This window comes from Protopterus annectens, chromosome 10.part0 (genome assembly GCF_019279795.1).
Source record: "Protopterus annectens isolate FY-2018-M chromosome 10.part0, PAN1.0, whole genome shotgun sequence".
Lineage (NCBI taxonomy): Eukaryota > Metazoa > Chordata > Ceratodontiformes > Protopteridae > Protopterus > Protopterus annectens.
The window spans coordinates 1,306,206,317-1,306,227,531 of NC_056744.1; the positions used below are offsets into that span (position 1 = coordinate 1,306,206,317).

Sequence of the window (21,215 nt, forward strand, 5' to 3'; positions counted from 1 at the left end):
GAAGGCTGAATTCCAGGACAGAAATTTTAGCTCTGCAGAAGAGGCTGGTTCGAAAGGAGGCAGGGTGAGCTTTTCCAAGACAAAATTAAGGTCCCAAGCTGGTGTTGGTGCCCTTCTAGGGGGGTCTCTAGTTGCTAGCCCCTTGGAGAAACTGTTTAATCAGAGGGCGTGAGAAAAGAGGCTGCTCAGTAGGAAAATGAGCAAAAATAGCAGAGGTGTGAATTTTTATAGAGGAGAAAGAGACCACTGTATAGTAGGTCAGCTAAGTACTCTTGGATGAGAGGGATGGAGGGCTGTGTTGTACTGGCCCCTTTAGCCTGGATCCAGGTGCAGAACTTTTTCCATTTATCTGCATAAGACTTTCTGGTACTAGGGCATCTGGCCTCTCGGATAACATCCAAAACCTGTTTACTGAGGATGGCAGATTGGTCAGGGGTTAGGGAATAAGCCAAGCTGCCAAACTGAGTGTCTGCAAATGGGGGTACATGAATTTCCCTTCCCTCTAGGTTAGGTGGTTTGGAATTTGAGGAAGATGCCATGAAGGCAGCAGGGACAGGCTGGACAGCAGGGGATACCAGTGCTGTTGGGACCAGTCTGGAGCTATGAGAATGGTCCTTGGGTTTTCCTCCCTTACTTTGAGCAGTACCCTAGGGATGAGAGGTAGGGGAGGAAAGGCACAGACCGAGAGGTTCACCCAGGGGAAGGACAGGGCATCTACTTTCCAAGCCATGCAGTGATGCTCCCTGGTGCAGAAATTGCTGAGCTGATGGTTGGTGTGGGAGGCAAAGAGGTCGACCTCCGAGGTTCCCCATTTCTGAGTTATTAGGAAGAAGTTACTTCTGTTGAGCTGCCACTCGTGTGGGACCAAAAACTTTCTGCTTAATTGGTCTGCCAGGGAGCTGACAGAGCCTGGTAAGTATTGTGCTAACAGGTGCAGTTGCATAGAAGAGGCTGTGAGCCAAAGGGTCATGGCCAGCCTGCACAGAGGGTAGGAGTGAGTCCCTCCCTGCTTGTTGATGTACTACATCACAGTGGTGTTGTCAGTTTTGATCAGGGGAACCCCTGGAGAGAGAAGGGGGTTTGAAAGCTATCAAGGCCTGCTGCACAGCCATCTCTTTTTGACTGATGTGCATGGTGATTTGCTGTGGGCTCCATTGGCCCTGTATGCACCTGCCATCCAGGTGTGCACCCCCAAGCGTAGTCTGATGCGTCTGTGGTGAGGGTCTGTGCAATGTGGTGTGGGGAGAAAAGCAGCCCTTGTTGTGGGAGCAAGCTGTCGCCCACCAAAGAAATTCCTTTCTCAGGCAAGGAATAATAGCTAGAAGAATTTCCTGATCTTGAGTGGGTTGACACCAAAGGCTCTTTAGGTACCACTGAAGTTTCCTCATATGCAGTCTGGCATATGGAATGAGGAGAATGCAAGATGCCGTGAACCCCAGGGCTTGCAGGATTTTCCTTGCAGAGAGCTGGGCCTGGTGGCCAGTTGAGAGAAGTAAGCTGACAGGAAAATTTGTTTCTCTGGTGTTAGGTACGCCATCTGGGATGCTGTGTCCAGACCTGCTCCCAGGAAGATTATCCTTTGGGTGGGTACCTGTTTGGATTTCATTTCATTGATAGCATACCCTATGGAGGTTAGTAGGCTCTTTACAAAGACCAGGTGTTTGAGCAGCTTTTCCTGGCTGTCTGCCTGAATAAGGCAGTTGTCTAAGTAGGGGTAAATTTGAATATTTCTTTGTCTCCAAATGGCTATGGCCAGAGCCAGGCATTTTGTGAAAACTCTGGGAGCAGTAGGTAAACCAAAGAGAAGCGCAGATAACTGAAAGTGTTGAGATCCTGCCCTGAAGCTGAGATATTTTCTGCAGGACTCCCTGATAGGAATGTGGAGGTAGGCCTCTTTTAAATCCAGGGTGGCTAGCCAAGCGTCCTTGGAGAGCATGGGTAGCAGCTGCTAGAAAGTGAGCATTTTGAATTCTGGGATCACCAGTAAGGTGTCTAGAATGGATAGATCGAGGATGGAGCGCCAGGTGCCCTCTTTTCCGGGCACCAGAAAAAGTCTGGAGTAGAAGCCTTGGCCTATCTGCTCTGCAGGAACGTGCTCTACTGCCCTCATGGAGAGCAGGGAAAGGATTTGCTTTTGAGCCTCTGCCCACTGATTTGCTGGGAGATCTGGGAACCCTTTTGGGGTTGGAAGGGTGCGGGAAGGACAATTTGTATCCCTGAGACACAATGTTCAGAACCCATTGGTCCTTGGTAATGGTGGCCCAGGTGCTTGAGTGAAAGGAGAGTTTTCCTCCTAGAGGTATGTGAAGGTGGGTAGAGGTGAGGTTGGGAGAAGGCGAGTCACTGTGAGTTCTTACCATAAAGGGGTGGTTTAGAACTTCCTGGTTTAGAAGTGGAGGTAGTCCACTGCTTAGATCTCTGCATTTCCTGGGGCTGTTGTCTGGGGGGGGAGGGTCTGTTTCCATGGGGCCTAGGCTGGGCCTGTTTACTCAGAGCAGGAAAGGACCAGTGCTTGGAGGGAAAATGCCTGCTACACCTAGGGGGCTGGACCTGTATGAAATCTTTAACTGTCTGCATAGATTTTGCTTTTTCTTACCTCTTTTTTAAAACCTCTTCTGCTTTAGTGCCAAATACGTTACCTTTATGCAGGGGTGCATCCAACAATTTAGATTTGACATGGTCTGGCAGGGGTTGTTCCTTAAGCCATGCATGTCTTCTAATGACAGATCCGGTAACTGCTTCCCTGCAAGAAGCTTCTAGGGCATCAAAACCACAGTGCAAAGTGTGTTTAGTTACTTGACCAGCAGAATGCATTAAGTCCTGTAAATCTTTAGATTCTGCCCATGCAGGAAAGAAGGAAATTTTTTGTTTAAGGAGTTCCAAGGTATGTTGCTGATACTTAAGCATATGGAACTGACAATTTAGTGCCCTGATAGCAAGAGTACTTGAAGTGTATACTTTTTTATCCCATCTGTCCAGTGCTCGGGAATCCCTGTCTGAGGGGGTGGGATTCTTAGCAGAGGTTGCTTTAATCCCTTCTGGCCCTTGAGAAATGACCTCAGGGTCAGCTGTAGGATTTTTGAAAAGACATTTGTGAGAGTCAAGGACTCTGTAGTACCTGTCTGGTTTTCTGGGACCAGGAGGTAAGGCGTCAGGAGTCAAGTCATCCACCACATCCAGGATGGGGGGGTGGCGGCTAAGGGTCTGTGTTGTGGAAGATCCAGGAATTCTCTGAGACTCTTTTTAGACTGAGGGTATTCTTGACTCTCCCATTAGAAATGCTCCCTTAAGGTATGCAGGGTTTCCCCAAAGGAAAAATCGTCTGGGGAAGAGGCTGAAGGAATGGATTCCTCTGGGTCACAATCCTCATATGTGGAGAGGGGCTGCATGTCTTCATAGTCAGATGCATCGGATTCATCTGACTCCTGTTCAGACAAAACTACTGGGGGCAGATCTCTTTTCCTTTTTGAGGGGTTGGCCCGGCTTCCCCTAATCAGCATGATAAGATCTTCTGCCATTTTAAGCATTTGAGATGGAGGCAAGGGAGCAGATGCCTGAGAGTGGGTAGTTGGTTTCTTGGGAGTGGTTTGACCCCTGGGCATAAGGAAATCTGTTGTTTTTAGAAAGAACGGTAGTCGCGAAAGAAGGCGTCGGTTTACATCATGAATCAGTAGTGTGAAGGACTTCCTCGGAAGCTGGTGCCTACACAGCGGCTCCAGACCCATCCAAGGTAGAGATGACCGCAGGATCATTAGACGAAGAAGAGTTCTGCAGCACACCGGACTCTGAAAGGGTCTCGTAGCGGCCTGCGAATTAACTGAAATGGGCATCAGGGGCTGCAAAAGTGCTTCAATGAGTTCTGGAGGACTGACGACTAGCTTATCGGAAGTGTTGTCGGAAGGTTTGGTCCTGTGCGGTCTGTCTCTATCAGAAGATCTGCTGCTGGATGGCTTACCGAAGCCATATCGGAATTCGAGGACTGTAAACGAAAATATCTGGCTACAATAAGCGCCCGATGAAGAATAGTTCTGGCGTTAAAGCAGAGAAGCGACAACGGGTTACGTCATGGTCTGGGCCTAGACAAGTGACGCAGAAGGAGTGGAAGTCGCGATCTGGTATTTGCTTTCCACAGGCAAGACAATTATTAACTTTTTCTGACATCGTTTAGTGCAAGAAAAAAGGATCCTCAACAGGGTACTTAGCTTTCGAAGACTTCACTTCAATTTGGAAATGAAAATTCAGGTAGTGGCCGACCGGCACTCGTGCAAACTGCTTCTGCTTCGGGCTCTACGGCATGAAAGACTGATGTAATGGCATTGGCTGCCTTCCTTTATACCACTGACGACCTGACGTCAGTCCTCAAGCGACAGCAACCGACACAGAAATAAGAAGTTTCTGTAATTCGGGCCGGCAGAGGGCTACCTTGGCAGGGATAACCCAAATGTGAAGACTGCAACAGTGAAACACGAAGAACATCCAATGACAGTTAAAACAATAGTCCTGGGACCTGTGCTGTTTTACAAGGCCACAGGTCTGCTTCAGGTCCATAAATGAAATGTACACAACATCCAACAAAAAGCCAAAAGTTGAACTCGGGCAGTATGCAAAGTAGACTCCACTCAGTATTACCATAATAAAGCCTTTAATCTACGCTTTTGTTAAAAAATTTCATCATAATACAATAAACATACAAAACCCCACAGTTTAAAACTACTAGAGTATTAAACCCTACCAACAGAAACACTACTTCAATTAAATAAGAAGTTATGTACTCGCCATAACGTTCCATCTGAGTAGGTAAACTTCATTTGTCAGCAACCTATGGGAATCGGATCCGAGCCGGCAGTTTTCAACAGCTTTAGATCCAAGCTCCAAGCTCCCCCCTACCCATAATCCCCTGCCAACCCTGACTGACCTCAGATCAAGTTTGCCCAAAAGCAGATACTGCTCGAAGACTAATACTTTCAAGACAAAGTGGGTAACACCCATGGACCTGAGTATGAAAACATTTGTAAGTGAAGGGGCAGGAGGGAGGGACGGTTGCTGACAAATGAAGTTTACCTACTCAGATGGAACGTTATGGTGAGTACATAACTTCTTAATCTGAAGTAGTTAACTTCATTTGTGCAGCAACCTATGGGACACAGTCCCCAGCTACCTGAACCTTGGGCGGCCTTCATGGAAGGATATTTCGGAGCACTACAGAGCCAAAGGATGCTCTCCCTCTGGAGATAATTTCCAATTTATAGTGATTGATAAAGGTATGAGATGAGGCCCAAGTGGCTGCCAAACAAATATCATCCAAAGAGACTCTAGCTCTAAAAGCCGCAGAGGTAGACATAGACCGAGTAGAGTGGGCATGGACTCCCTGAGGTTCGGGCCTGTCAGAACTTTCATATGCTAAAAGGATGCACTGCGAAATCCATCTAGATAGCGTGACTTTAGACACAGATTTACCCCAAGTTAAATTTGGCGAAGGAGACGAACAACTGGTCAGATTGCCTATGACCAGATGTCCTGTGGATGTAGAAGCAAAGTTGTCTATGCACATCCAGTGAGTGTAATTTGTATTCCCCTTTGTTTTGGTAATTAGGGAAGAAGACTGGTAGGTTGATGGACTGGTTAATATTCGATTCAGAGGCAATCTTGGGAAGAAAAGAGGGATTGGTCCTGAGGTAAACTCTATCCTTGTGAAAAGTCAAATATGGGGGTTTTACACAAAGGGCCTGTAGTTCAAAGACCCTTCGAGCCGAGGTGATAGCGACAAGAAAGGCCGTTTTCCATGACAAGAATTTAAGATCTACTGAAGCTGCAGGCTCAAACGGGGGAGCTGTCAAGGCCTGAAGCACCAGCGTTAAATCCCAAGGAGGGACTACATCCTTCACTGGAGGTCTGAGCAGAAAGTTGCCCTTCAAAAAAGTCTTACACAATTTCGTGGTGATCAAAGGGCCCAGTTCATTTCCCACGTGATAATGAGAGATAGCTGCTAGTTGAACCTTGACTGTGGAGGAGCTAGCCCCCTGATGAAACAGCCCTGACAGGAAGTCTAATACCGCGGGCAAAGGAGCTGTGAAAGGATCCAAATTTCGACGTTCCGCCCAAATGGAGAAATGTTTCCATTTGCTACTATAGATCTTTCTAGTAGAAGGCTTGTGCGCTGCTACTAGAATAGTTTTAACTGGGGAAGAGATACCGGGAGTCCTAGCTACAAGTGGAACTGGAGCAGCCAAGCTGTGAGATTGAGACTGTCCAGATTCGTGACTGGGAGATCTAGGGGGTAGGATATTAAATCCGGACGGGGATCCAGAATCCAAGGAGGATTCACCAGATGAGACCAAAGGTAAGGGAACCAGGTTTGACGAGGCCAGAATGGGGCAATGAGGATTATCCTGCTCCCCAACCGGCTGGCTTTCTGTAGTAACTTCAGCATCAGAGGAAGAGGAGGGTAAGCATAAAGTAGACCGGGAGGCCAAGCATGCACCAGAGCGTCTCTCGGAGGTTCCCCGGAGGGGGAAATGAGAGCAAAATAGTCGTAACATTTTGTGTTTGAGGGAGAAGCAAAGAGATCGCAACAGGGTTGACCCCATTCGGCGAAAATCCGATTCGCTATCTCGGGATTCAGAAACCACTCGTGTGGTAACAGGATGGTGCAACTTAGTCTGTCCGCTAGGATGTTGGACCGCCCTGGAATGTGCGTTGCTATAAGAAAGCGGTTGGTGGAAATCACCCATTCCCACACCCTCATGGCCTCTCGACAGAGTGGGTAAGACCTGGTTCCCCCCTGTTTGTTGATGTACCAGACAACAGACATATTGTCCGACTGAATCACAATAGTTCCTACAGGAAGAAGGTCCTGAAGTGCTTGCAACGCTAACAGCACTGCCCTCATCTCTAGGACATTGATATGCAGAGAGGTTTCCGTGGGGTCCCACGTGCCTTGGACTGTCCTGCCCAAACAATGCCCCCCCCCCAAGGCGGGAGGCGTCCGTGGTCACCATGGCTAGGGGAGGGGCCATAGAAAAGGGGCGTCCTTCCTGGAGGTTCGGAGATTGGAGCCACCATAAGAGGGCCCTCTTGCAAGCCCTGCTGTGGGGAATGGGATGGCTCAGAGGAAATCGAAGGAAGGACCACTGGACCTGCAGGGTCCATTGTAAGACCCTCATGTTCAAACGCGCCATTGGCAACAGGTTGATTGCCACTGCCATTGAGCCTAGAGCCCTCAGGACCAATTCCGCCGGAGAAGCTGGAGAATGTAGAATGGCCTGCACATGTAGCCTCAGGGTTCGTAGCCAGTCTGTGGTCAAGAAAGCTAAGAGCTTGTTTGTGTCTAATCTTGCCCCTATGAAGTCTATAGTCTGAGTCGGGGTAAGAGACGACTTCTCTATGTTGATAGTGATCCCCAGCCGGGGAGCTAGACGAAGAAAGTAGTTTCTGGCTGCGCAGAGTAGATGCTTTGTTGGGGCGGTCAGGAGCCAGTCGTCCAGGTATGGGTAGACCTGAATTTCCTGGAGCCTCAGGAGGGCCGCTATCACTGCTAACACTTTGGTGAACACCCTGGGGGCTGTGGTGAGACCAAAGGGAAGGACCCTGAATTGGAAATGACTGGCTCCTAGCCGGAAGCGGAGGAATCTTCTGGATCGCCTGTCCATCAGAATGTGGTAGTACACATCCTTAAGGTCTATACAGCACATCCAGTCATTCTCCCGCAAAAGGGGGGGAATGGATTGAAAGGTGACCATGCGGAAAGTACAGTTTTGTACCTACCATAAATGTAGATGTTCGAAGATCCACATTGCTGCAGTCCTTACACTTGGGTAGTCCGCTGTCCTCGGTCGGCCCGAATATCAAAGTATAAGGCTGACGTCGGTCAAGGCGCATTTGACTGACATCAGGACGTCAGGGTACAAATGTGCATGACCGACGTCATATCCTCAGTCTTTTCTTGCCCCAGATGTCAGAAGACCCTAAAAAGAAAGGTCAAAAACCAAAAGACAGCAAACAACCAACCAACCACCCTGTACAATATATACAATATATACAATATACACCATATTGACAACCCAATCCACACAACCGCCTCTAACTACAGAGGGGAAGGAGGGAGGGTAAATTGGACTGCAGCAATGTGGATCTTCGAACATCTACATTTATGGTAGGTACAAAACTGTACTATGTTCTTCATCTCACATTGCTGCAGTCCTTACACTTGGGTAGAATCCCAAAGCAGAGGTAAGGGAGGATGGCAAAACTATAAGGAAGAAGGAGCTGCCAAAATGCCCTGCAAAATAGCAGTGGCAAAACCAGCCCTAGATTTAGAATAAAGTGGAAGGTGATAATGCCTAGAGAAAGTATGCACTGAACTCCAAGTAGCTGCCTCCAAAATATCTTTAGTTGCCACCCCTTAAAAAGCTGTCAAGTGGCAGTAGCCCTAGTGGAATGAGGCCTAATCCCAGCTGGAATCTCCTTGCCATGATGGGAATAACAGAAAGCAATGCAAAACCCAATCCACTTAGAAATAGTTTGTTTTGACACAGGCATGCCCTGAGAACTCAAAGCAAAGGAAACAAATAACTGCTGAGACTGCCTGAACCCTTTAGTTCTGTCCAAATAATATCGCAACTGCCTGTGTACATCTAAAGTGTGCAAAATCTTTTCCCCTTTATTTTGGGGGTTTGCATAAAAAGTAGGCAAATGAATAGTTTGGTTTAAAGCCACACTAGAAACCACTTTAGGCATAAAGGAAGGATTAGTACGTAAAGATACCCTATCCTTATGGAAAATTAAGAAAGGCTCAACCGCCATAAGGGCCTGCAACTCAGAAACCCTTCTTGCAGAGGTAATGGCCAACAAAAAAGCAGTCTTCCATGATAAATATTTCAATTCGGTAGTAGCTGCAGGCTCAAAAGGTTGTAGAGTAAGTTTCTCCAACACAAAATTGAGATCCCAAGCAGGAGTAGGAGCTCTCCGTGGGGGTCTTATATTCTTTGCCCTCTAAGAAAATGCTTGAACAAAGGATGAGAAAACAATGGTGGGTCACAATCATAGTGAGCCGAAATTGCTGCAGCATGAACCTTAATAGAAGAGAAGGACAAACCTTTGTCCAGTAACTCAGTAAGATATTGAAGAGCCACACTTAAATTAGGCTCAGAAACATCAAAATCCTTTGCTGCACTCCAAAATAAAAATCTCTTCCATTTATCTGCGTACACTTTCCTTGTACTAGGCCTTCTAGCTTCCAAAATAACATTCAAAACTTGCTGTGGAAGTTGAGACCCACTATGGTTCAAAACAGAATATGCCAGGCTGTTAGATGAAGAGAGTGAAGCTTGACATTGAGCAAATGACTGTCCTCCTGAGACAACAGGTGTGGAATCGAAGGCAAAGGCCATGGAGGCTCCCATACCAGGCTTCTCAGTAATGGGTACCAATGCTGTCGAGGCCAATCTGGAACTATCAAAATCATCCTTGCCTTGTCCCTTCTGGCCTTTAGTAATACCTTTGGGAGGAGAGGCAGAGGTGGAAAGGCATACACATGAAGATTGCTCCAATTGAAAGAAAGAGCATCCACTTTCCAAGCTGTGGGATGAAACCTTTTTGTGCAAAACTTTGGCAGCTGGTGGTTTAGTGGAGAAGCGAACAGATCTATGTCTGGAGTTCCCCATGACACTGTCAATTTCTGAAATACATGAGGATCCAATTTCCACTCGTGGGGATCCATAATTCGTCTGCTCAACACATCTGCTAAGGAGTTCTGTGCTCCCGGCAGAAACCTTGCCTGAAGATTTAGCTGTAAACTGAGAGCAGTCTCCCACAAAATCATTGCTTGCCTGCATAGAGGATAAGAATGTGTTCTCCCTTGCTTGTTGATGTACCACATGACAGTTGTGTTGTCTGTTAGAATCAACACCTGCCCTGGAAGAAGTAAATCCTTGAAAGCTATTAATGCAAACTGGACTGCTAACATCTCCTTCAGGTTGATATGTAGATGTTGTAGTCTGGCAGGCCACTTGTCTTGTATCCACTTTCCATTCAGATGAGCTCCCCAAGCTTTGTCTGAGGCATCTGTCGTTAGAATCTGACTCGCCTCTGGCCGGGTCACAGAGAGTCCCTTGTTTAGGTGACATTCCTGAGCACACCACAACAATTCCTTTTGAATGCAAGGTATTATTTGAATGACAGTGTCCAGATCCTGGCAGTGCTGTGTCCATACATTTTGAGATACCATTGTAACTTCCTCATATGCAGTTTGGCATTGGGAAGCACCAGAATACAAGATGCCATGAACCCCAAGGCTTGAAGGACTGTCCTTGCAGTCAGCCTGGACTGATGAGACAATTGATGAAAGTAAAGGGAAAGATTCTTTTGTTTGTCCGGGGTCAAAAAGGCCATCTGGGATGCTGTATTCAGTCTTACACCCAGAAAGCACATGTCCTGAGAGGGTACTAGACTGGACTTTATTTCGTTCACAGAATACCCCAGGCATCTTAGCACTGCTATCACATATTCCAAATTATGAAGAAGCTCGTCCCTTCCTTGAGCCAGAATCAGGCAATCGTCCAAATAAGGATAGATCTGTATTCCTTTTAGCCTGAGGAAAGCTATCACTGGAGCCAGAACTTTCGTGAACACTCTGGGCGCAGTAGATAAGCCAAAGGGCAATGCAGAGAACTGATAATGAGAAGTCCCAGCCAAAACGCAGATACTTCCTGCAACTCAGTCTGATAGGAACATGAAGGTAAGCCTCCTTGAGATCCAAAGTTACCATCCAATGATCTTTGCCCAGCAGAGGTAAAAGCTGTTGTAACGTCAACATTTTGAACTTGGGAATGTCCAGATAAGTGTTGAGGGTAGATAAATCCAAAATTGGTCTCCACGTGTTCCCTTTCTTTGGTACTAGGAACAGGCGAGAATAAAATCCTAGGCCCACTTCTGGCATAGGGACCGGCTGTATGGCCCCTATTTGAAGTAACAGAGAAATTTGTTTGTGAGCCTCTATTCTTTGCTGAGGAGGAACGTCTGGCATGCCTTTGAAAGGAGGCAAGGTATGGAAATAAAACCTGTAACCGTGGTGTATGATATCCAATACCCATCTGTCTTGGGTAATTAAACTCCAATTTTCCTTGAAGAATGCCAACCTTCCTCCCAAAGGTGCTGCCAGACGAGAAGGCTCTGGCAGCTGAAAAGGTAAGTCATTGGGTCTGTTTACGAAAGGACTGACCCCTGCCCTCACCCGAAGACTGTGCAGGTGAACTCCCTGTTCTAGGCCTGAAAGAGCCCTGAGCTCTGCCCCTACCACGTCTAGACCTACCCCTAGACTGGGAATCATAAGAAGGATACGTCCACCCCTTGGTAGGCCAATTTCTACTAAACTTCGGAGGTTGAACCTGCAAAAAATCTTTAACAGTCTGCATAGACTTAGCCTTGTCTTCCATTTTCTTTAAGACTGCCTCAACAGGAGAACCAAACAACACATCAGATTGTAAAGGAGCATCTAAAATCCTTGTCTTAACATGGTCAGATAAATTCTGATCCCTCAGCCAGGCGTGCCTGCGAAGAACTGACCCAGTGGCAGCCACCCTAGACGAGGCCTGTACAGCATCAAAACCACATTGCAAAGAATGCTTACCCACCTGTTCAGAAACATGTACTAAATCTTGTAACTCTTTACACTCAATACCTTCCGCCAGAGCATCTACCTTAGACTTCAATTGTGAAAGGAGATAGTTTTGGTATTTCAACATGTGAAACTGGCAATTCAAAGCCCTCATAGCTAGGGTGGAGGAAGTATAAACTTTCTTTCCCCATCTATCCAAAGCCCTGGCCTCTTTATCTGGAGGAACCGGATTTTTGACAACAGAAGCCTTAACACCTTTAGGCCCCTGACTAACAGTTTCTGGGTCTGCCCTAGGACTCTTAAAAAAATACTTATGAGCTTCAGGCACCCTGTAATACCTATCCGGTTTAACAGGAGCAGGAGGCAAAGAATCAGGATTAAGAGAAGCCCCTGCAAAAACATCTTCCACCACATCCAGAACAGGAGGTATAGCCAAAGGCCTATGCTGGGGTAAAAACAAAAATTCCCTAAGCCTTTTCCTGGAATCAGAGAAGTCCTGACCTTCCCACTTAAAATGCTCCCTCATGGAATGAAGAGTCTCTGAAAAAAAAAATCCTCAGGAGGAGAAGCAGAAGGAGTAGAATCATCCACATCAGAATCAGAATAAGGAGAATACTCCTGCAAGTCTTCAGCCAAGACTCTGAAACATCCGAAGCCTGCTCAAAACTCCCTAGCTCAGGTTCCACCCTAGGTCTCTTATCAGGAGGGGGCAAAGAACCTCTAATCAAAGTAATCAAATCTTCTGCCATTTTAAGCATATGCTTCTTGGGCACAGTTCCTGAAGACCTAGGGGTGACACCAACTGAAGCTAAACCTGGCCTGCCTCTGGGGGAAGCCTTGGAAACAGAAGGAGAGGGCCTAACCACCCTAGGAAGGGAGGGGAGTACAGTAACTTGAGAAGCCCCTTCAGCCTGACCTGCCTCCTGAGAGGCCACATCCTGCAATAACAAAGTCACTCCCTGGGACTCCAAAGAAACCTCTGGCGGAACCACCGGCTCCACCGACACCTCTAAAGAACCGGCGTCCGGTATGGACGGTTCTTCTAGCCTAGGCTTAACTGCTTTGTCCTTGCGCTTCTTCGAAGGAGCGGGCGTCGGAGCATCCGACGGCATTTTATAATTGCACCGCTTCCCGAAGACTAACCTGGCACAATCTAACCTTCTCTTTATAGTGCGCTTATTGAATCTAGCACAAGAGCGACACCCAACAACGTCGTGCTCAGGCCCTAAACAAGGAATACACAAAGTATGATAATCTCTATGCGGTATCTGTTTCCCACAAGAAATACCGTTATTCACTTTTTCTGACATCCGGTAAACCACTGAGGCAAGAAAAAACTAAAATATTCCCCAACGGGGTACTTAGCCAACTTTGACTCGGTCTGAAACTCCGAATTGAAAAATTTCAGAGCCAACGGCACTTGCAACGCTGCTTCTGCATCGGACCATGTGGCAAAAAAGACTGAGGATATGACGTCGGTCATGCGCATTTGTACCCTGACGTCCTGATGTCAGTCAAATGCGCCTTGACCGACGTCAGCCTTATACTTTGATATTCGGGCCGACCGAGGACAGCGGACTACCCAAGTGTAAGGACTGCAGCAATGTGAGATGAAGGACATCTTCTCTTTGGTTACTGACAGGTTCGGGGGGAGAGGTCGAGGATAGGTCTTAAGTTTCCCGTCTTTTTTGGCACCAAGAAGAACCTGGAGTAAAACCCCGACCCGCACTGGTCTGGGGGGATGTGTTGGATGGCTCTTTTTTCCAGCAACTGTTGGATTTCTGTTGCTGCGGCCTCCCTCTGATCGGGTGGGACATCGGGGAGGTATCTGGGGCTGCATGGGTAAAGAGAAAAGGGAATCTGATATCCTCTGGATATAATGTGAAGCACCCAGCGGTCTGTCATGATAGACTCCCAAGCTGCTAGGTGCTTCGAGAAATGCCCCCCGACTGCCTCCAGAGTGGAGCAGTTGGGCAACCCCTCAGGGGTGTTGCGTGGGTTGGTCCGAGAAGGGTTCTCTGGATCCAAAGTTCCGCGGGCCCCCTCTGCCTCTAGGGCGGCGTCCACCCTGCCCTCCTCTGCTGCGTAAGGGCTGGGAGTCCGGAGCAGGATGGGTTCTTGCTGAAGGACCTCTGGGGAGCAGAGAAGCGGACTCCGACGGCAGACTTCTTCCCGTCCTTCTCACTCTGGACCAAGGTATCGTGAACAGTTTTGCCAAAAAGGCAGAACCATCGAAAGGGGCATTAGCAAAAGACGCCTTGAAGGGTTCAGCGAAATCACAGTGCCGGAGCCAGGCCTGATGCCTCATGACAAGGCCCGCTCCGCTGGCTCTAGCGGCTCCCTCCATGGCATGGGACAGTAGCCGCATAGAGGTGTTTGATATGGATCGGAGAGTGGCCATCCGGTTGGAGTGCAATCGCTTGTCCTCCGCCGACATGGACTCGGGGGGGGCGACGCAGCGTACTCTTTGATAAGGTCCCGCTGCAGTCGAAGCTCATGTGCCATGTAGCTCAGCGACCTCACAGAGAAGGTAGCCAAACTAAAGACCCGCTTCCCTAAACGGTCCTTGCTCGGGGGATGAACCGAGGGACTCTCCTGAGCTAGTTCCCTCTTGGTGGCCGCAGCCACCAACATGGCATCTACAGGGGGACCCTTACTCCAGTGGGACTTGTCAGAGGGTGGGCTAAGAATTTTGTCCGGGCACTTGGGGACTGGCTCCACAGTGTCCAACTCCTTCCACGCCCTGGTAGTAATCAAATCTACCAGGGGGTCGGCCGGAGGGGACACCCAAGAGGTAGACGGGCCTGCTTCAAACGCCTCCAGGAACACGGATTCGTATGAAGTAGGCTTTGGGGCAGACCACCCCCCCTATCCTGAGCATCTCCATGATGTCACCAAATGAGATCTTCGGGGGGTGATCTTGGGGAGCCTTCCCCCTCCTCCAAATCCGTGTCCTCAGTCAAGGACTCGGGGGAGTCCAGGTGCCCCCTTTTGCACTTTCGCTTGTGGGGAACCTCCTCGGAGGAGCTGTCCGAGGAGGTCTCACCAGCCACGTCTTGTTCCAAAGGAACGACCTGGGATGTCAGAGCAGGCTGTACCTGGGGCCGGGTGATGGAAGTCGGGCCCAACAGAGAAGGAGTGCGGGGTGGAGCCGTGGCAAGGGCCAGGTGCCTGGAATCTCTCGACAGGGCCCTCTCCACCACGTCGAATGCCGAGGGAGAGCTGCTCTCTCTGGGATCCGAAAGCAGACCCTCACTTGGATCCGACGGACGGATCGGGGCCGGCGCCGAAGCGATCGGATCAGACGGACCAGTATGCTCCGAACTGGACGGAGCCGAAGGCATACTGATATCCCCGGATCCGAAGCTCAGCCCTCGGCTCCGAGAGCTCGGATCTGAAGAAAATGGACCCGACAGACTAGAGGGAAGTGTCGGCGCCTAAGTACCTGAGACTATCGGCGTTTTGAAACACCCCTGGCTCCAAGGCTGCCCGGCTCTGAAGACTCCGAGCCCGGGAAGCGGGACAGAGAAGGAGCTATCGGGGCAAAAACAGGGGTCGAGCTCCCCCCCGGAGGGGGGGGGGGCAGGAGAACTCCCATCTGCAGTTGGGCCTGGAGGAATCTTCTCATCATCCGGTCCAAATCTGCATCCGTGAGACTTCGGGTTGATCTCCATGAGGCCACCGAGGTGGGACGGGAGTGTCGCCTCGATGACCTCGAAGGAGATCCTCCTCCTCAGGACCCGGTGAAAAGCACGGGGGACCGGATCCGAGACGGAGGAGACCCAGAAGTCCTGGAGGGAGAAGACCGCTTAGACAGGGGGGGGGGGCGAAGCGGAGGCCTCGGCCCGCCGCTTGTGGTGCTTCTCCCTCCTTTTCTCTTTCCTGGCCTTCCTCTCCTCCGGGCCTAAGGTGGGAGGTTGAGTCCCGGCCGGGGGGAGGGAAGCAGGAGCGGCAGCCGCCGCAGCGGGAGCCACAGGAGGACCGGAGGTAGACGCCGAATCCGGGGGCAGAAGACCCGCCAGAATCAGCTTAGACTTCCGGTCCTTGAGTGCCCTGGGGTTGAACGCCGCACAGATGGAACAACCAGAAGACAGGTGTTCAACCCCAAGGCACAACACACACCAAGTGTGGCCCTCCGCCGGGGACAGCTTATGGCCACACTCGATGCACTTAGAAAAGATCGGCTTTGGGACCTCAGCCATTTTAACTAAAGAGAAACCACACATGTTATGCCCCAAACACACACACACAACCCTAACGGAACCACGAAGGAAGGGGGAGGTAAATGACAAAAAATATAGAGTTAAACTACAGAGGGTTTTGTATAAAAAGGGACCTGGAAACACTCGCAACCAAAAACAGAAGAAAAGAGAAGGAAAAAGGTAAATGTTTTCTCACAAAAAAGTCTCTAACGCCTGGAACTCTAGATCAAGCTGCTGTTGGATAACCGTGGCAAACTAGATCTGAGGTCAGTCACGGTTGGCAGGGGATTATGGGTAGGGGGAGGAGCTTGGAGCTCGGATCCAAAGCTGTTGAAAACTGCCGGCTTGGATCCGAGGTTGGATCCGATTCCCATAGGTTGCTGCACAAATGAAGTTAACTACTTCAGATCAATCAATTAAATTTCAATTATTTTTTAAAAAACTAGGTATTATTTCTTAATGTAGACTTTGCGGTCTTTTTAAAAACACACAATATTAACAACATCATTCATACCAGATTCTTTGTCTGAATACTTGATTAATTTTTTAGACAACTGTTATAATATATGTTTCTTATCAAGTCTCAAAAGCATTTCAACTGTTTTTCTTCATAAATATATACGGACTTAACTTAGTCTTTCAGATAAATACAATGCTGTATAAAAGATGTCTGTTTTCTACAAAATGCAATCAATCTGGAATTTAAAATATGTGATGCTTGTTGTATAGTTCATGTTCACTTGACAACTGGATGTTAACTGTATTCAAACTTTGTAACATTATTTACAAAGAATGATTTTTTTTTTTTTTTTTTTTACAATTAGAGTTTACTATTTTGCCATTAAAAGTACAAAATTACTTCTACAAAATACAAATAAACGTGGGGTTGTACGTCAAAAGAGAGAGTGCAACTGACCAAGAAAGGGCTTCATGTGACTAAATTATATACTACACCCCACAGACACCATGCCCACCATAGTCTCAGTAACCCGTTGGATTACATTTTTCAAACAGGAAAAAAACACCTTATAGAAAGTGCAAAACTATGTATTAATAAGTCAACAAAAGGCCATTTGCCAACTGCAATAATGTTGTAGGGAAATAACTGACCTACCAGGGTAGAGGCAATTGGGTATCATTGCTTACATATTATACATATGTCTGCTTTTCAACACCTGCTATAACTCTCATGTATTCATGTTGTGAAGTTGTGCCACATTCATGCCAATTTGTTTTCCTAACTTGTCTACCATCAATATGAGTATTTTTATGCTGTTAAAGACTTGCTCTTAAATACTGTTACGTTTCAATTGGGTTAACAAATGTAAAATAAAATACATACATTAATTCCTCAAATAAGGCAAATATAACTCCTTAACCAAATGCTCTCCAATTATACCAATACAGATGTTATTATACCACTACAAATCATCTAAGAAACTTACACATTCCTGATGTCTTCTTATCTCACGTCCCAAATCACAGCTTATCAAGTGTGACATGTCTCAACATTCACTTCCTAAATTATGAATGGTCACAAACTCAAAAAATGACTGCCTTTCTACATCACAAGCTATAGTATCTTAAATGGCTATTTTTACAGAAGAAATGAATACATTTTCCTACTTTAATATGATGACAGTAAAAGATAAAGCGTTTAAAAACTTCCGAGCGGTGCCAAAGTCTGCTCTTCAATTTTTCCCTTAGATTTACTATTTCTCTCCTCTCCTGCACTTTTACTAGCTTATTAGTCTAGCACATTACCAGACTTCTTGGAGCAATTATTGTAGCACACAAAAGTGCTACCAGCACTGAACGTTCTACAAGGAAACAGCTCCAGTACTTATTATTAATACCCACCCCTCCAGGCATGCTAAAAGTCAGTTCCCTGTGCATTCTCCTATTAAGCTGATGAACCTGGGCATTCTGAGGCAATGTAGCAACTACCTCATGTACACGGAAAACCCTCTCCTCTTACCTCCCAACACTCAGACTTGCGAGAGATGCACTTATATGTCCAAACTGGAAGCCAGAGGAGAAGGTCAACACTTGCACTGCACCACACCACGTGGAACACATAGCCATCCAGAACACACACCAGCACTGCCTTCACATAAAAACACAAAGCACACACCCACCTTTGAGGGAGGCTCTCAAGAAAAATCTACCCAAACAGAAGAGACCTCCAATGCAGAAATGCACTCGACCACCACAACACAACACTAATCACGAGACACAAAACTCTCCTAAACAGCATGCCACTCAACCAAAGTCCCTAAAACAAAACAGCATGCCCCACACACTAGTCATAGGTGACTCGATAGTGAGGCACATTGATGTCCCACTCACTAGGATGAATAAGGAGAAAGTAACAGTCAGCTGCCTGTCAGGTGCCAGCATCAGCCACATAACGCACGCACTCAGGTCCCTCAACAACAGGTACAAATAGGACTCTGTCATTGTACATGTCAGTGTGAATGACCTGAGACGTACCTCCCTGGACTACATGAAAAGAGACATGAAGGAGTTCTCGGATTATGTAGCCCAGGCGGGTATGACCCTAGCCCTGTGCAGTATCTTACCATCACCCAGAATGATACCACAGTACAAGCAGAAAATGATTGATTTCAACAATTGGCTACGTTTCTGGTGTCATTCTAAGGGGATCCAGCATCTGTCTGCCTGGGATGACATGATTGACAGACCTCGATGCTTTGCCAGAGATAGCCTGCATCTGTCACCCCTGGACTTCCGGATACTGGCCAAGGGCTCTTGCCACCCCTATAGTGCCGTTTTTAGGTGGTGTTCCAAAGACCAAATTACCACCATAACAGCTACAAACAAATGCAATCTGAGGGTCATGCTGCTCAACGCTAGAAGTCTTAATCTCAAAATTCACTTGCTCAAAGCACTCCTTAAAATGGAGAACATCGACATTTGTGCCGTAACTGAGGCTTGGTTCAATGCAGCAGAAAGCACCCCTGCACTACCAGGCTATAAATCATTTCACATCTTTCACGCCCAGTGCTTGGACCAAAGCTCCAAAGGCAGTGGTGTTTCCATAATCAAAGGATACGCACACCTCCACAATAGAAGCCCACCATAACGCATCTGAGATACTTCAGGTGCAGCTAACATTGGGTAAGACAGCAATTCAGGTCATAGCCTGCTATAGGTCCCCAACCATGTCCCAAGACTCACACTTCACGTTCCTAAGTATCCTGGAGAATATGAGGGTCCAACCTAATACTCTCATACTGGGAGAATTCAACTACCCCTCCATTAACTGGTAAAACTACTCATGTACCAATACACTTGCCCAATGTTTCCTGGAATTCTTTAATTCCAATCCCTTGGACCAACTCGTTCTTACCCCCACTAGAGGTAGCAACATCCTTGACCTGGTCATTACTAACATGGGTGACTGTTGCTCTACACCAACTGTCAACTCTTCCCTGGTTAGATCCGACCACAAACTAATCACCTTGGAAATCCAAATCCCTCCCACCCCCACAAAGGTAACCACCACGAAAAACTTTTCCAAAGCTAACTTTGGGGTCCTAAAACCAGAGGAGGCTAATTTCACGTCACCCAAGCAAATGGAGATCAGTTGCATGACAACCGAATCATACACCAATGGACTGTACGAACACGTACACAAATGCATGGTTCTCACCATACCTAACAGAACCAAGATACTCTCCTCCAAAAAAAGAAGCCAATCTGGTGGTCCCCTGCCATAAACAAACTCCATAACAGGAGGAGGAAACTGATGCAGAATAAAGTGAAGACTGGAAAAACTCCCATATCAGCCTCAACAAAAAGTTGAGATTCCTCATCAAATCCTCTAAAGCTAGCTATGAAAACAGAATTGCAGCAGATAGTGAAGACAACCACAAGGCCTTCTACAGTTATGCAAAGAACCTCCATGGCAATACCCAGATTTGCTCTGAGCTACTGCACAATGGTACCTCCTATACCAAGCCAATAGATATTGCCAATATACTGACTGACAGACTCAATGCCAACTTTACCCCCCCAAGGGACCAGTCACAATACCAGAAGATTGCCAGGCACCCAGTATTACTGCCGCACAGATTACAACAGCACTGTCCAAGGCCAATAATACAGTTTCTATGGGACATGACAATATCCCTGGCTGTGTTCTACATGAACTACAGAGTCAACTGGCACTTCACCTGTGTGCCCTGTTCAATCACAGCCTCACCTCAGGCTTTGTTCCAACCAAATGGCGCACTGCTACAGTCATCCCTATCCACAAAGGAGGTGCGACTACAGACCCTGGGAACTATAGTCCCATTAGCCTGATGAGTCCGATATGCAAAGTTATGGAACGCATCATCATGGAAATAATAAACAGGGATATAGGGAATCTTCAAACTATGGATCCCACACAGTTTGGTTTTGTGAAGGGTAGATCATGCCTGCTCAACTTGGTCAACTTCTTCGAGTCAGTCACCAGAGTTGTGGATGAAGGCAAGATGTTTCATACAGCCTACCTTGATCTGGCCAAGGCCTTTGATACCATTCCCCAACTCAGGAATCATAGAAAAACTCACTAAGCTAGGCATCAACCCCTGTATCACTAGGTGGGTTGCAAACTGGCTCACAGATAGAGCCCACAGTGTGAAAGTAGCTGACTCCAAGTCAGACTGCCGACCAGTCACGAGTGAAGTCCCACAGGATTAGGTCCTGGGTCCTCTCCTGTTTGGTATCTTCTTCGCTGAAGTCCTGGCCAACACGAAGGGACTCTGGCTGACAATGTTTGCAGACGATTGCAAGTTGGGAGCTTACTATTAACTCCTCGAGTGATGCTGACATCCTACAGAAAGGCCTCACTGAGACCAACGACTGGTGTCAGAACCATGGCCTTAAGCTCAGTGCCAAAAAATGTGTCATCCCCTTTGGGAAAAACCCGGATCCCATGAATTACCATATCGATGTTAGTCCACACTGAAGGCGTTATAAGAGATCTGGGAACACAGGTAGACAGCAACCTCTCTTTTGACCACCACACTGCCACTGTGGTCAGAAAGTCCTTCTATGTGGCACACCTCAGTTCTAAGGGTTTTGCATCCAGGAAGAAAGAGGTTTGATTCTCTCTACTCTTCCCTCATTAGGCCAATCATTGAGTACAATGCCCCATTTGGCATGCAACTCACTAAACACCTGCAACAACTGGAGAAGTTGCAAAAGTACCTCACAAAGAGGATCCTAGGCCTTAAACAGTTGTCCTATATGGACAGACTAAAAACACTCCAACTATTCTCTGTCTCACATCGCCGTAGAGGCAATCTCTGCTCGACTTACAAAGCCATGTCTGACCCAGCTCTGTTAAAAATGCTACATCTAAAGAAATCCCAATCCTTCCATGCCAT

At 47.5% G+C, this 21,215-nt stretch overlaps 1 protein-coding gene across 1 annotated transcript in view; it reads right to left on the reverse strand.

Annotated features, from left to right (window-relative positions):
- LOC122813583 (glucosidase 2 subunit beta-like) overlaps positions 1-21,215 on the reverse strand; it is a 1,646,077-nt gene that overhangs the window by 1,056,148 nt on the left and 568,714 nt on the right. The gene's annotated exons all lie outside the window — the stretch shown is intronic.